Source organism: Cnephaeus nilssonii, assembly GCF_951640355.1.
Source record: "Cnephaeus nilssonii genome assembly, chromosome: 15".
NCBI classification, from domain to species: Eukaryota; Metazoa; Chordata; class Mammalia; order Chiroptera; family Vespertilionidae; genus Cnephaeus; species Cnephaeus nilssonii.
In genome coordinates this window covers 64,602,364-64,619,921 of record NC_137086.1, presented here as the reverse complement: position 1 = coordinate 64,619,921, position 17,558 = coordinate 64,602,364, and positions in this window count along the sequence as shown.

Below are 17,558 nucleotides of genomic sequence, written 5' to 3'. Positions count from 1 at the left end.
TTCCTCCCAATGTCACGGTGGCGAGCTCAGAGCACCGAACCGCTAGCTTTAGAGGAAGAGGGAAAGGAAGGGTGGTTCCTGGAGATCTGCTCCAGCTTCCTTCGGTGGCACCTCTCAATGCCCCGTCTTTGTGGGTGCTTCGGGACCAGGAAGTGCCCTCCGGGGCCTGGGGAGGCCCCTGGCTGAGCTGCCTTCCTGCTGCTCTGCCTTCTGGCAGCATCAGGAAGGCGTGTCCTGGCCCAAAGCTGGCCTCTCCGCTCAGTCCCCTCAGGACAGAGGAGCCAGGCATGAGGCCCCTTCGTCTGCCTGAACACACGTTCCTATCATAAAGGCCTAGAGACGGAGGCCGTGAAACCCATGTGAGTCCCTTCATTTGCTTGTCGCTTTGGTGCCGCGACCAAGCTGGACAGAATGGCGGAAGGTGAGGTGGAGGAGACGCAAGAGTTAGCGCGGGCCTTGGTCCCCCGCAGAAGCCACCTGCGTGGGTGGGATTGTGCTAGAGAAGACACGCAGCATCTGGGACAAAGTGGGGACTTTTTGAGGCCAAGCCTCAGGACTCTTCATGGCTTCCTGTCCCACAGGCCTGTGCGGGTGGGGTGGGTGGTGGTGTGTGCAGGACGGGGGACGGGGGCCGGGGGGCGGGGGGGACGCACGAATGTGGGAGCGGCAGCTACGATTGGGAGCGTGAAGTAGGCTCCAGGATGAGTGACTGACGCAGTGTGCTGGCCTGTAAATCCGTGAAGGCAAAGGGTCTGAAATTCCCTACAAAACGACGAGGGAGTTGTTTATAGATAGAGCAGTTGATTGATTAAAAATGTAACTGGTCAAACCAGATTCCGTAGGTGAGAACACCCGCACTCGTCGTTTTTAACTCAATTACAATCTGTCACGAGTCTTCTCAGCACCAGGCACAGTGGTCCCTGTGCTGGCCCCACATCCTGTCTGTGACACGGATCGTTACACAAGCCAGTGCGCAGGCCTTTGGGTGCAGCACTCGAGAAAGGCAGGGCGGAGACGTGGAAGGGATGATGAGATGATACTGGCAGGTCCTCCATTAAGGAAAGCACCATAAAGAAGCCGAACTACTGTGCCCACCACACAGGCAGATGACAGTCTGCCGGGGCCACCACAGCCCAGCACCCAGCGCTTCACCCAACCGAAAGCCCAGGCCTCCCTGCTGGGGTGCAGGCAGCTGGGCGCTGAGGGCTCCGAGGAAAAGGTCTGCAGCAGGGCTCTCAGTTGCACGCTCAACCCCATTCTCTCCATGCATGTCTGCCCCCCCTCCCCCTCTCTCTGCGAGCACCGGCCTCTCCCTGTGAGCACCCACCCACCTTGTGTCAGGCCCCCCTAATGACATCACTTGGACTACATTGCTCTGTAAAACCCTAACTCCATAAAGCTCCTGTACGATTCCATGATCCCATCTGCTATCTAACAGCCTGATGCAATCTTCAGTCATGATCTCCACCTTAAATCAGCCCCTTTCCGTCCATGTCAAAGCCGGGCTCTGAGAGTCGGACTCAGAGTGGGAAGAAGTGGGGGTTACGAGGATGAGGGAGTGCTCCTGGGACCATTCCCTCCAGAAGGACGCAGAATTGAGCAGAGGGAGACGCTGAGCTTTACCTCTGTCCCAGCAAAGCCTCGTCCACCCCATGAGATGCTCTGACGCCGAGATGGCTCCTCTGAGCTGGCGCCATTCTCACTGAGGGGAGGACCAGGCGGCAGCCACTGACCAGCTGCCTCAGCAAAGGGCAGGGCTGGCTCTTGGGGAGGGATGGGCAGCGAGGAGTCTGCCAGCAGCATTCCACAGCGGCGGGAGAGAAGCCCTTCCCTTCAGAGGGAACCTGGGCAGCACGTCCTGCCCTCCTTACTCCTCCATCTCTGGCCGCAGCACAACTACCAGAGCTGCCTGGATGGGTCATCACTTACCTGCTGGCGGGCAGCGTCCAGGAGAGGGCAGCGCTCAGAGGGCAGGGGGAGTTCGTCAGCAGAAACAGGGATGGGACAGTGGGATTCAGCTCGCTGGGGCGGAAGGGAGTAGTCAGTGGGGAGTGTGAGTCTCGTGGGCGCCCCTATGAACAGCTGGCCTGCCAGGCAAGTCTGGAGAAGGAGGCCAGGAAGTCTGTCAGAAGCCTGGGCGGTAGGGACCCGCCCCTGGGGGAGCCCAAGTTTCCCGAGATGCTCACAGTGTCTCCAACAGCAAAGCCCAGTCCAGAAGCGGAGCCTGCAGAGCAGGAGGGCTCCTCCTTAGAGGGACTCAGCCCCTCAGAGCCCAGGAAGGGTAGCAGGTCAGGGGTCTGCCCCCGGCAGAACCACACATGGAGCCAGACAGTACGTGACAAGGAGGCAGCCAGGTGTCAAGGATGAAGCAAACTCTGATTCCGGGGGAGGAGACATTGGTTTCAGTGCAGAGTAGAAACCTGCCAGGAGCGGGCAGATCCGGGGACAGCGTATGGTCAAGAAGGGGCCACAGGCCAGCACTCAGGGACTGCCGTCAGGTTCTAGGGACAGGGAACCTGGCCGCAGGAACCCACATGAGGCACCAGGACCAGAACACACTCCCCCCAGTGACCTGAGCACGGGGCTCTCACGTGCACTGGCTCTGGCCCTCCCGGAAGACAAGCACCAACAGTGAAAAATGAAGACACAACATGTGCAGCGCTGCCTCTAAGCTGGGTTCTGCCTGTTGTCTAATTCTCAAAACCCATGATAAAAACTGGTGCTCAATGAAATTTATATAATTTATCCAAAACCACCCAAATCAAGCATCCCAGAGAGAAGATTGGAGTCCATCTGATTCCGCAGCCTCACACACATCACCTCCATGCTTCCCCCAGAGAAACAGGACTAGGGCAGCCACGTGGCCCAGAAGCCAGTCAGGGGGAGGCTTCCTGGGAGGCTGGACTCTGTGGGGACCAAGGGGCTCAGGGGCAAGAGGAACACCCTCCCCAGCCAGATCATTAAGGAGCTGGCAGATACGTCTGTAGAGAGAAACAAGTATTACCTCCAAATGTAAGAAGGTTATTTTTTCATTTAAAACCAATTCAACTTTCTTGTAGTTGTTTAATATTACATTGAGTCTTTCTTTTCCCTTTTATTAAAAAAAATGTTTTTATTGATTTCAGAGAGAAAGGGAGGATAGATAGAAACACCAATGATGAGCCCTGACTGGTTTGGCTCAGTGGATAGAGCGTCGGCCTGCGGACTCAAGGGTCCCAGGTTCGATTCCGGTCAAGGGCATGTACCTTGGTTGCGGGCACATCCCCAGTAGGGGGTGTGCAAGAGGCAGCTGATCGATGTTTCTCTCTCATCGATGTTTCTAACTCTCTATCCCTCTCTCTTCCTCTCTGTAAAAAATCAATAAAATATATTAAAAAAAAAAAAGAAACACCAATGATGAAAAAGAATCATCTATTGGCTGCCTCCTGCACGCCCCCCAGTAGGGATCGAGGCCGAAACCTGGGCACGTGTCCTTGACCGGAATCAAACCCAGGATGCTTCAGTCCACTAGCCGACTCTCTATCCACTGAGCCAAACCGTCCAGGGCTCTTTCTTTTCCTTTTAAAGGGAAATTAATGCAATCCATATTCCTGCAGTTTGTGGATTATTTGTAATTTTAGTTTCCCTTTTAAAATTTCTTTCCTTTACACATTGGATCAATTTCATGTTCCCAAAAAGAAAAAATAGCCAGAAAGGGAAACAAGATTATTTATTAGCAGCAAGGTTTTAATTGTAAAAGTGAGTGGTTGTGAATTTCTGTGATTTTTCTCCAATGAAAATATTAAACAAAATAAACCCCTATGATTACACGTAATAATTATTTACATGATCATTTTCTAAAAATACCAATGCATATTTAGATTTTAAAAAATAGCATTGGAAGATAAAAAAATGAATGTCACATTTCTTCCCTTAAAGTTTCTGGTGAGAAGAGAATCTTAATAATTGGTTTCAATTCAACATAGTAAGTAATGTGAGTGCAGTATTGATAGGAAAATTAATTCTTTCTGTAGATAAGATGTTTCTAAATTGTAATTGCAGAAAATTAATAATCAGTCCTCGGTTCTTCACCCTACTTTCAGGAATGACGTGGACCAGGCAATCGTAGATCTGATACAGAACAGCGGAGACACTGAGAAGAGCAGGGCTCCCTTTCCCCTTCGACAGCCTTGCTTGGAGTGGGTAAGAGCAACCAACTCTTCATGTTGGGTGAGGCTCCAATATGAAATCATCATCTTCCCATAAAGATGGAGAATTGGGAGCAGAGACTCTGAAAGTCTACCACACTGAAAAAATGAACCCTTCTTGTAGTCCCGAGTTCTAACTGGGGATGAAAATTGTCTTTTCTTGTGCAAATCTGGATAGGCCCCTTCACTTAGAAACTTACTTAGCCTCCCTACTTAATAAAGAGGCAATATCTCTCTAGAGAATGAAGTGTCAGTGAGTTACAAGTGCCCAGGGGTACCTACCCAGTCCTCCCCCATGGAGTACCTACTTTGCCATGTAGGACCCCAGTGCCAAGGACAAGGAAGCCTGGCATCAAGGGCACCAGGTTCATAGTAAGAATGCACTGTCCCTGGAAAAACAAACGGGATGGCCACAACTAAGATCCTTATAGCACTCACCACACGCCAGGCATCATTCTAACATTTTCCATGCAGAGTTTTAGTCTGTACAGCAAATCCAGATAGTTGCTGTTTTATACCCACGTAGGAAGTGAAGAAACCGAAACACAGGGAGGTTATTATTTGCTCAAAGTTCATAACTAACAGGTAACTAAGCCAAGATTTGAACTCAAGAATTCTGTTTCTAAAGCCATGCTCTTAATATATATGGTGTGTGTGTGTGTGTGTGTGTGTGTGTGTGTGTGTGTGTACCTCTTGTATGGACTACTCCAAATTTATGTATCTGAGGTATAGGATGGAGTTAGACACTGGTGGAACCTGGTCATCTACATAAATAAAAGGCTAATATGCTAAGTGTCTGTCTTGGTAATGATGTCACGTAGCAACACCTGGCTTCCTCTCCCTAGTGATGACTAGCCTCCTTGCAGTTTCTTCTGCCCAGGAACACAACTTGCTTTATAGCCAGGTGCAAACATTTCACACTATAATCAAATGTCTGTGAAGCCTTTTCCCTCATCTCATTTGATCCTCACAGAAGTCCTGGAGTAGGTAGATAGGAGATTCGGTGGAATCCTATTTTCTTTTCAATAGCCAGAAAACAGAGATTTAGAACAGCGGTCGCCAACCTTTAGGACCTCACGGACCACCAGTGGTTCACAGTCCACTGGTTGGTGACTGCTGATTTAGAAAGTTTAGAAACTTGACCTGACTGAGAAAAGTAAGAAATGATGGACCTTGAAAATGACTTCAGGTTTTCTCACTGCGCAGAATATAGTCAAACACTGCTGCAGTTAAATATTTTACCCTTTGTTCTCCCTGCGTGATCTACAATAATAATCTGCTTTGTGTTAATATTTACTGCTGTGTTGCTGACAATTACCTGAAAGAGAAGTTGGGGTGCTTTCCTGGGCTGGAAAAAATTTAGCTACATCAGAAAGCAGGTCTAATTAAGCTAGTTTATTCTATATCGATAAAAGGCTAATGCCAATCACACGCATGTGTTTTGATCTGTAACTGTTGATAGTGAATTTGGTTGACACTTCTATTATAGAGAAAGGGTGAACAGCGATATTAAAATATTTCTTCTAATTAATTTCCTTTCAATGTGCACAAATCCATGCACTGGGCCACTAGTCTTTAACCCTTTGCACTCGCTTGCTTTTTTCTCGATTCCTTTATTCTACTCGGGATTTAATTTTTTAAATACCCCAGATTTTACAAAGCGCGGCAGTAGAATAAAAAACTGGAGTTTCTTTTCATACAAACTTATTTATTTGGATTTTTTTATATTTCAAATTATTGATACATTCAATACAATTCGACATACGAGCTGCTACCGATGCTAACCGTGTCGAGTCACACTCGACATCCGAGTGCAAAAGGTTAATAATACTGTTTCTACCAGAATCAATTCTTATCCAATCTAAAACAACTGACTTATGAACTCATCTTTGAAGAGTGAATTAACAAATTAATGCTCAGTGTTTTGTCTTTTTTGTTTCTTTAAGTAGGCTAACATGTGTCATGTTTTCAAAACCGCTTGGTCAGCGTCAAGCCAGGGTGCTTGGGGAAAAGTGGCAAAGGTGAGTGTCCTATTTTAAGAAAGATCCTAGGCCACACTAAGCGATTTGGGTTTGATCTTAGAGGCCACCTGTGGACACATCATTGGAAGTCCTCAAGAATTCTACAACAATTCCTTGATTATCTTATATGAATAGTGATTTTAAAATATAACGTAGCAAGCTCTGGCTGACCTATGGCCAATGCATAACCTGCCACGTGGTCTCAGTGTCTTCATTTGTGTCTATGCCAACAACCCCTAAGGCCAAGCAGCACTGTTGTAGGTACTGAAGGTTAATGAGATGAGAATGGATAGGGGAACCAACAATAAAGACCAAGTGAAGGCCAGTGTATCGAAGACCTGAACATACAAAATGAAACCCAATGTACTAAGTACTAAAAGAAAACAGGGAAGAATACTCTTATCATCTAGAAGTGAAGGGCTAAACATGACATTAAGCCCAAAATCCATAACTGAAAAAGATGACACAATCAATTGCATAAGAAAGAAAAACATTTTAAAAGTAAGTTATCAGCCAGTGTAATTTTTCAGGAATTGACCAGGCTAATGCGATGCCTTCCCCGAGGATGCTGAAAACTCATCTTCCTGTGCAACTACTGCCCTCACCTTCTGGGAGAAAACTGTGAGGCAAGTGTGAAGCAGACAAAGTCAGAGATGATCATTCCTCATAAGAATATTGTGTCAGAACCGTGGTCCAGTCATCCCCGTGTCGTGTCTACCAAGAGCACCAAGGAATAGATGATGAGGCCTGCAATTATTTCCCATGTTCCTCATCTCTCACTGACAAGGACGGGCTTAGTTTACACCTACATGGAGAAGAGAGAGAGGACCAACATCGATTGGGCTTGCTTCTGAGCATCCTCAGCCCCTCAATTATGCCATCAAGGGGAGTGAAGATGGGCACACTACAGCTCAGCGATGTCCAATGATAACACCTGGAAGATGCAAGAGATGGGCTGCAAATCCAGACCTTTTTAACCTGACAGCATGTGACCTTTTCACGACCCTGCGCTGCCTACTCCATGCCCCCTACAACCACAACGTTCTTCCTAAGTGTGGACACAGTCAGCATGCTCCTAGCCTCGAGGGAATGAGTATTTAGCAGATTTCATTGGTGGAACCTTAGGAACCATGGGGCTCCTCTATCCTCTCACTTTATTTCATTTATAACTAAATTGCCTCTTCCAAGCCCACAAGTACATTCTGAGAACTGATAAAAACCAAATAATTTTGTCAAATTTTTGTAAACATAAAAATTATTTTCTATATTGAAGACTATGGAGGTACAAGTGGATTTTCACATACTTCTTTTTGTTTTCAACTTTATAGTAGTTTTTTTACAATATTATATTAGTTTCAGGTGTATAACAGTAATTAGACATTTACATTACTTACAAAGTCAGCACTCAGCCATCTAACATCACAAAATTGTTACAATACTATTGATTGCAATCCCTATACTTTACTGTATATCCCCATGACTGTTTTAAAACAGGCAATTTGTCATACATCATGAGTTGGTCCTTAAAGAACTCATTACAACTCGCTCAGAGCCCCAAGAACCCATGTCCTGGCTTGTAGTCTACAGAAGTACTTACCTACAGAGTCTGCAGATGGGCTCTTGGCACTTAGCCAAAGGAGTCCTCTCCACAGAGAACAGTTCTGTGCCTTTTAACAGTCTGGTCAAGAGCCACACTTATACCATCCCTGGTTTTCTAGAGTTAATCCAGGGCCTTAATCATGCTACCTTGCATATCTTTCTCTGGGGGGGTGGTGGTGACTAAAGACATATGTCCATATATTGGTAGGGTAGACAGCACCAGGCTGCAGGTGGGGGTAACAGTAAAGCACCATGGGAATGGGTAAGGTGTTCTGGGAACAGAGAGCTAGGAGTGCTTAACTCCTGGACAAGGAGGGTTGGCAAGGGTGACGGAGGAGCTGGGTCATGAGAGTAAATGGGAAGTTGCCAAGTGAGAGGCAGGAGAGCAGCTAGTTTACCAGATGAGCAGGGGCCAGGACTATTGTGCCTAAGAAGTACACTCGATGCCATAAATGAAGCCTGGAAGGTGGGAGTCATAACTGAAGGGCCGTGTTGCTATGCTGATCATACAGGTGACTTGGGACAAAAAGAAATTTGAGGCTGAACCCAGTGAGGGTGGTTAGACATCAAGGAGAGAGAGAACTACATAACCAGACACCCGGAGAAGAGAAATCATGGGGAGACAAAGACACAGCCCGCATATTAAAGAAAAGCAGGCATCACCAGAGAAGGAAGTAAACAAAATGGAGGCAAGCAACATGTCAGAGAAAGAATTCAGAGAAATGGTCATAAGGTGGATGGAGAAAAGAATGGAAGACAAATTCGACAATATATATATAAGAACCAAGAGGAAATGAAGAAGAACCAAGAAGAAATGAAAAATGACATCGCTGCTGTAAAGAACTCAATAGAAAGCATCAAGAGTAGACTAGAAGAATCAGAGGACTGCATCAGTGAGCTAGAAGACAAGGTAGGAAAAAATACCCAAGTAGAGCAGCTTCTAGAAAAAAAGATTAAAAAGCAGGAGGAGAGCCTAAGGGAACTTTGGGACAACATGAAACAAAACATCCACATAATACGGGTCCCAGAAGGAGAGGAAACTGAGCAAGGAATAGAAAACCTGTTTGAAGAAATAATGACAGAAAACTTTCCTGATATAGGGAAGAAAAAACCCACACAAATCCAAGAAGCTTACAGAGTCCCAAGCAAAATGAACCCCAAAAGACAGACACCATAGCACATTATAATTGGCAAACACCAACAACAAAGTAAGAGTCTTAAAAGCGGCCAGAGAGAGACAGAAAGTTACCTACAAAGGATCCCCAATCAGATTAGCAGCTGATTTCTCAACAGAAACACATCAGGCCAGAAGGGAATGTAATGAAATATACAAAGTCATGCAAAGGAAGGGTCTGAATCCAAGAATACTGTACCCAGCAAGGCTATCAATCAAAATTGAAGGTGAAATCAGGAGCTTCACAGACAAAAAAGGACTAAGGGAGTTTATTACCACCAAACCAGCAATGCAAGAAATGCTAAAGGCTCTGCTGTAAAATATATATATATATATATATAAAGCCAAGAAGGAACACAGGGGTAAAGAATAAAAATGGCGACAAACAAGTACCTATTAATAATAACTTTATATGTAAGTAGATTAAATGCCCCAATCAAAAGACACAGGGTAACGGATTGGATAAGAAAACATGACCCATATATCTGCTGTCTACAAGAAACCCACCTCAGAGAAAAAGATGCACACAGACTGAGGGTGAAGGGATGGAAAAAGGTTTTTCAGGCGAATGGAAATGAAAAAAAAAAAAAAGCTGGGGTAGCAATACGTATATCTGACAAATTAGATCTCAAAGTGAAGGACATAAAAAGAGATAAGGAAGGCCACTTCATAATACTAAAGGGAGCAATCCAACAAGAAGAAATAACTCTGGTAAACATATAAGCACCCAATACAGGAGCACCCAAATACATTAAAAAATACTCCTGGAGGATATCAAGGGAGAGATTGACAGCAATACAATCATAGTAGGAGACTTTAATACCCCACTATCACCATTGGACAAATCCTCTAAACAAAAAATCAGCAAAGAAGCATAAATCCTAAATGACTCACTAGACCAGATGGAATTAATTGACATCTTCAGAACATTTCACCCCAAAGCCACAGAATATACATTCTTCTCAAGTGCACATGGATCATTTTCAAAGATAGACCATATATTGGGTCACAGGAAAAGTCTCTTCAAATTCAAGAAGATAGAAATCATACCAAGCGTCTTCTCAGATCACAGTGGCATAAAACTGGAAATCAACTACAATAAAAACAATCCAAAAAAATCAAACACATGGAGACTAAATAGCATGCTATTAAACAATGACTGGGTTACCAGAGAGATTAAAGAAGAAATAAAAAACATCATGGCAGGAAGGAAAACAAAGATGGCGGCATAGGTAAGCACCTAAACTGCTGCCTTGCACAACAATTTCAAAACTTCAACTAAAAGACAGAACAGACATCATCCAGAACCACAGGAAAGCTGGCTGGGTGAAAATTCTACAACTAGAAGGAAAGAGAAAAGCTCACGGAGAATCAGAGGAGCTGCAAAGGGCTGAGGTATGGAGACACGCGCGCAGAGAGGAAGGGTGGCTGAGTGCCTGGCAGGCTTACTCTGGCGGGAGAGAGAAGGAAGCTCCCGACTGCACTGAACTAACTACACTTAAGCCCAGTTCCGGGCGAAACCCCGTGGATCCAGGCTCATATGGAGGGGGTGGGGGTCTGGACTGTCAGGTAGAGAGAAAGGCACACAGGAGACTTGGGGGAGCCATGGCGGGAAGGGTTCTGGAGGCGCGTGTGCGCGCGAGTGCACACAGAGAAGACTGACTGCGGAGGTTGCCGCTGGCTTTCCCTAGCGGAAGGGAGTCGGAAGCTCCTGACTGCACTGAACCCCAGTTCTGACTGCACTGAACCCCAGGTCTGGGTGAGCCCCTGGGGACCCAAGCTCTTACGGGGGGAATCTGGACTGTCAGACGGAAACTCAGGGGATCCGTGAAAGGCAGAGGTCTGGAGGCACACGTGGAAATGGGCGAAGAGAGGACTGACTGCTGACTGCGCCACTGGCTGGAGGGAACCGGAAGCTCCCGACTGCTCTGAAATCCAGTTCCGGGTGAGAATCTGGGAATCTGGATTCACTGGGGGAGAAACTGGACTGCCTGGCAGTGGGCGAAACTTGAAGGCAGCTTTCTCTCAGAGGTGCTTGCAGCGATTACCGAGGGACAATGAGACCCAAGGGTCTCATAGGGAAGGGCTGACGGGAAGCCAAGACTGTCTGCTCAGCCCTGACACTCCACCCCATCCAAGCTGAGCACAGAGGCTTTTGCAATTTTGCAAGCCTGGTCCCATAAGGCTGTCTCCAGCATAGAAGGTCTCCCAGTGTAGACACAGCTGATCCTCACAGCCAATTGGCCTGGAGGTCAACTCCTCCCAGTGATACCAACAACAATCAAGACTTAAGTACAACAAGGCTGTACACACAGTCCACAAAGGGGTGCACCAAGAGTGTCCACCTCAGGTAACTGGGGAGGCCGACCCACTGGGCCATATAGGACACCTAGCACACAAGCCTACCCTACCAACTCAGGGAAGCAGTGAAAATGCAGAGACAAAGAAACAGATCACAAATGAAAGAAATGGAGGAAAACAAACAACTGGATATAGAATTCAAAACCACGGTTATAAGGTTTTTCAAGAATTTCCTAGAAAAGGCCGATAAATTTAGCGAGACCCTCGAGGATATGAAAAAGGACCAACTAGAAATTAAACATACACTGACTGAAATAAAAAATATTGTACAGAGACCCAACAGCAGACTAGAGGATCGCAAGAATCAAGTCAAAGATTTGAAATACAAAGAAGCAAAAAACACTCAACCAGAAAAGAAAAAAGAATCCAAAAAGTTGAAGATAGCCGAAACCGGTTTGGCTCAGTGGATAGAGCGTCGGTCTGCGGACTGGAAGGTCCCAGGTTCGATTCTGGTCGGGGGCATGTACATTGGTTGCGGGCACATCCCGGTGGGGGGTGTGCAGGAGGCGGCTGGTCGATGTCTCTCTCTCATCGATGTTTCTGGCTCTCTATCCCTCTCCCTTCCTCTCTGTGAAAAATCAATAAAATATATATATATAAAAAAAGTTGAAGATAGTGTAAAAAGCCTCTGGGACAACTTCAAGCGTACCAACATCAGAATTATGGGGGTGCCAGAAGAACAGAGAGAGCAAGATACTCAAAACTTATTTGAAGAAATAATGACAGAAAACTTCCCCCACCTGGTGAAAGAAATAGACTTACAAGTCCAGGAAGCGCACAGAACCCCAAACAAAAGGAATCCAAAGAGGACCACACCAAGACACATCATAATTAAAATGCCAAGAGCAAAAGACAAAGAGAATATTAAAAGCAGCAAGAGAAAAACAGTTAGTTACCTACAAGGGAGCACCCATATGATTGTCAGCTGATTTCTCAACAGAAACTATACAGGCCAGATGGGAGTGGCAACAAATATTCAAAGTGATGAATAGCAAGAACCTACAACCAAGATTACTCTACCCAGCAAAGTTATCATTCAGAATGGAAGTTCAGATAAAGAGCTTCACAGATAAGAAAAAGCTAAAGGAGTTCATCGCCACCAAACCAGTATTATATGAAATGCTGAAAGGTATCCTCTCTAATAAAGGAGTAATATGCAAATTAACCATCACTCCGCTACATAAAACCATGCCCACCAGCCAAGCCACACCCACCAGCCAATCAGGGTGAGTATGCAAATTAACCTCAACCAAGATGGCTACCAGAAGGGAGGCTTGGGTTTCCCCGGTAACAGAGGAAGCCAAGCTTTCCACACACTCTGGCGGGCCCAGGCCTCCACTCAAGGATACAAAGTTTCAATTATAGAAGATACATCAATCCCAAGAGAAATTGCTGCCAGCCATGGGAGCGAGCAGGAGGCTTGGCTCCACTCCAGGCTACAAAGTTTCAATTGTAGAATGTACATAAATTCCAGATACCAAGGCTTCTGCTTGGGTTGTTAGGGGCGTGGCTGGCCTGCAAACCACCACAGGCCCCTCGCCCAGGCCTCTCCACACCCCAAGGGAACCCCACCCTGATCCAGGACACCCTTCAGGGCAAACCAGGTGGTCCACACCCGTGCACCAGGCCTCTATCCTATGTAATAAAAGAGTAATATGCAGACTGACCATCACTCCAACACACAAGATCAAGATAGCTGCCCCTATGTGGTCAAAGATCCTGCCCCCATGTGGACACAAGATGGCCACCACAAGATGGCCAGCAGGGGAGGGCAGTTGGGAGGGATCAGGCCTGCAAGGGAAGGCAGTTGAGAGGGACCAGGCCTGTAAGGGAAGGCAGTTGGAGGTGATCAACCCTGCAGAGGAGGGCAGTTAGGGATGACCAGGCCAGCAGAGGAGGGAAGTTGGGGGCAAACAGGCTGGCAGGGGAGCAGTTAGACATCAATCAGGCTGGCATGGGAGTGGATAGGGGGTGATCAGGCTGGCAGGCAGAAGTGGTTAGGGGAAATCAGGAAGGCAGGCAGGTGAGCAGTTGGGAGCCAGCAGTCCTGGATTGTGAGAGGGATGTCCGACTGCCAGTGGGATCGGGCCTAAACAGGCAGTTGGACATCCCTTGAGGGGTCCCAGATTGGAGAAGGTGCAAGCTGGGCTGAGGGACACCCCCCCCCCCCCGCCCCTGTGCATGAATTTCATGCACTGGGCCTCTAGTTATTTAAGAAGAGGAAGAAAAAAAAAGTAAAGATAAAAATTATGAACAACAAATACATATCTATCAACAACTGAACCTAAAAATCAAGTGAATTAAAAATCTGAGGAACAGAATAAACTGGTGAATATAATAGAATCAGGGGCATAGAAAGGGAGTGGACTGATAATTCTCAGGGGGAAAGGGGTATGAGGGGGTGCAGGAAGAGACTGGACAAAAATCGTATACCTATGGATGAGGACAGTGTGGGGGAGGTAAGGGCAGAGGGTGGGGTGGGAACCGGGTGGAGGGGAGCTATGGGGGGAAAAAGGAGAAACAATTGTAATAATCTTAACAATAAAGATTTATAAAATTTAAAAAAAGAAACAAAAAAAATCATGGCAACAAACGACAATGAAAACACAACAATACAAAATGTATGGGACACAGCTAAAGCGGGCTTGAGAGAGAAGTTTATAGCTCTACAAACCTACTGCAAAAAAACAAGAAACAATGGTAATAAATTACTTAACCCTACAACTCAAAGAGTTAGAGAGCAAAAAGAAAAGCCCAGTGTAAGCAGAAGGAAGGAAATAATAAAGATCAGAGCGGAGATAAACGACATAGAAACCAAAAAAACAATACAAAAGATCAACAAAACCAAGAGAGCTGGTTCTTTGAAAGGATAAACAAGATTGATGAAACTCTAGCCAGGCTCACCAAGAAGCAAAGAGAGAGGACCCAAATAAACAAAATCAGAAATGAAAGAAGAGAAATAACAACAGACCCCACCAAAATACAAAGGATTGTTAAAAAATACTATAAACAACTCTATTCCAAAAAACTGGACAACCTGGAGGAAATGGACCTATTCCTAGAAAAATACAACGTTCCAAAACTCAATCAGGAAGAATCTAAACATCTCAATAGGCCAATAACTATGGAAGAAATTGAAGCAGTCATCAAAAAGCTTCCAGCAAACAAAAGCCCAGAGCCACACGGCTTCACGGGGGACTTTTACCAAACATTCAAGGAAGAACTAAAACCTATCCTTCTCAGACTATTCCAAAAAATTCAAGAGGACAGAACACTTCCAAGCTCCTTCTATAAAGCCAGCATCACCCTAATACCAAAACTAGATAAAGACAACACAAAGAAAGAGAATTGCAGGCCAATATCCCTCATGAACATAGATGCCAAAATCCTCAACAAAATTCTAGCAAATCGGCTCCAGCATTACATCAGAAAGATCAGACACCATGACCAAGTAGGATTTATCCCAGGGATGCAAGGATGGTACAATATCCGCAAATCAATAAACGTGATACATCACATAAACATATTGAGAGATAAAAATCACATGGTCATATAAATTGATGCAGAAAAAGCATTTGACAAAATCCAACACCCTTTCTTGATTAAAACTCTCAACAAGGTGGGAATAGAAGGATCATACCTCAACATAATAAAAGCTATATATGATAAACCCACAGCCAACATCATACTCAATGGGCAAAAACTAAAACCATTTCCCCTAAGAACAGGAACAAGACAGGGATGCCCATTCTCACCACTCCTGTTCAACATAGTACTGGAAGTATTAGCCATTGCGATCAGACAAGAAGAGGAAATAAAAGGCATCCAAATTGGAAAAGAAGAAGTAAAGCTGTCCTTATTTGCAGATGACATGATATTGTACATAAAAAACCCGAAAGACTCCATAAAAAAACTAACAGACTTAATAAATGAATTTGGCAATGTAGCAGGATACAAAATTAACGCCAAGAAATCTATGGCATTTCTATACACCAATAGTGAACTTACAGAAAGAGAGACTAAAAAAGCAATTGCATTTACCATCACACCAAAAAAATTAAGATACTTAGGAATAAACTTAACTAAGGAGGTAAAAGACCTATATGTGGAAAACTACAGGACACTGAAAAAAGAGATAGAGGGAGACGTAAACAGATGGAAGAACATACCATGTTCATGGATTGGTAGAACCAACATCATTAAAATGTCCATACTACCCAAAGCAATCTATAGATTCAATGCACTCCCCATTAAAATACCAATGGCATATTTCACAGACCTAGAAAGAACTCTCCAAAAATTCATCTGGAATAAAAAAAGACCCCGAATAGCCACAGCAATCCTGAGAAAGAAGAACAAAGTATGTGGGATCTCAATACCAGATTTCAAGATTTATTACAAAGCCACTGTTCTCAAAACAGCCTGGTACTGGCATAAGAACAGACTTGTAGACCAATGGAATAGAGAACCCAGATATTGACCCAAACCACTATGCTCAATTAATATTTGACAAAGGAGGCATGAACATACAATGGAGTAAAGACAGTCTCTTCAATAAATCGTGTTGGGAAAATTGGACGGGTTCATGCAAAAAAAATGAAACTAGACCACCAACTTACACCATACACAAACATAAACTCAAAATGGATAAAGGACTTAAACATAAGACATGAAACTATAAAAATACTAGAGGAATTCACAGGCAGAGAAATCTCAGACATGCCGAAGCAATTTCTTCACCAATACTGCTCATAGGGCAATGGAAATTAAAGAGAAAATAAACAAATGGGACTACATCAAAATAAAAAGCTTTTTCACAGCAAAAGAAACCATCAACAAAACAACAAGAAAGCCCACTGTATGGGACAACATATTTGCAAATGTTATCACTGATAAAGGTTTAATCTCCAACATCTCCAAATTTATTAATTTATACAACTTAATAAAAGGAAGATAAATGATCCAATAAAAAAATGGGCAACGGACCTAAATAGAATCTTTTCCAAAGAAGACAGAAGGAAGGCCAAGAGACATATGAAAACATGCTCAACGTCACTAATTATCCGAGAGATGCAAATGAAAACAACAATGGGGTACCATCTCACACCAGTCAGAATGGCAATCATCAACAAATCAACAAACGACAAGTGCTGGAGAGGATGTGGAGAAAAAGGAACCCTCGTGCACTGCTGGTGGGAATGCAGACTGGTGCAGCCACTGTGGAGAACAGTATGGAGTTTCCTCAAAAAACTAAAAATGGAACTCCCATTTGACCCAGTAATCCCACTTCTAGGAATATATCCCAAGAAACTAGAAACACCAAGCAGAAAGGTTATATGCACCCCTATGTTCATAGCAGCACAATTCACCATAGCTAAGATTTGGAAACAGCCTAAATGCCCATCAGCAGATGAGTGGATTAGAAAAATATGGTACATCTACACAATGGAATACTACACTGCTATAAAAAGAAGGAATTCTTACCATTTGCAGCAGCATGGATGGACCTGGAGAGCATTAAGTGAAATAAGCCAGGCAATGAAAGAAAAATACCACATGATCTCACTCATTTATGGAAAATAAAGAACATTATAACCTAATGAACAAATAGATAGATACAGAGGCAGTAAAGCATCAAACAGACTGTCAAATTACAGCAGGAAGGCTGGGTGTGTTGGGGAGGGGGATAAAGAGATCCACCAAAGGACTGGTATGCATGCATATAAGCACAACCAATGGACACAAGACACTGGGGGTAGGGGGTGGGATGAAGGCACATGACAGGGAGTAGGGGAGGCTGTGGGGGAAGGTCAATGGGGGAAAAAAAGGAGATATATGTACTATTATATGTAATACTTTAAACAATAAAAAAAGAAATTTGAATGAGAAAATGAATGATCCCATTTACATTTTAGAAAGATCCCATGGGGACATGGGAATGTTGAGGGGCAAAAAGAACTGGGGCAAGACTGAAGGGTCATCGACGAGGAGATGGTGCAACAGTCCAGAGAAGGCATCAGGGAGACTTAGGATGAAGAGGTGGAAGAGAGTCAGATACATGACAGAGACCAGGCTTTGGGTGGCGAGTGCACAATGGAGTATATGGGTGATGGATTATAGCACCGCACACTGGAACTTAGACAATGTTCTTAACAATGTTACCCCAATAAGTTTAATTCTGAAAATAAATTTATAAAATTAAATACGGGCAGTGAG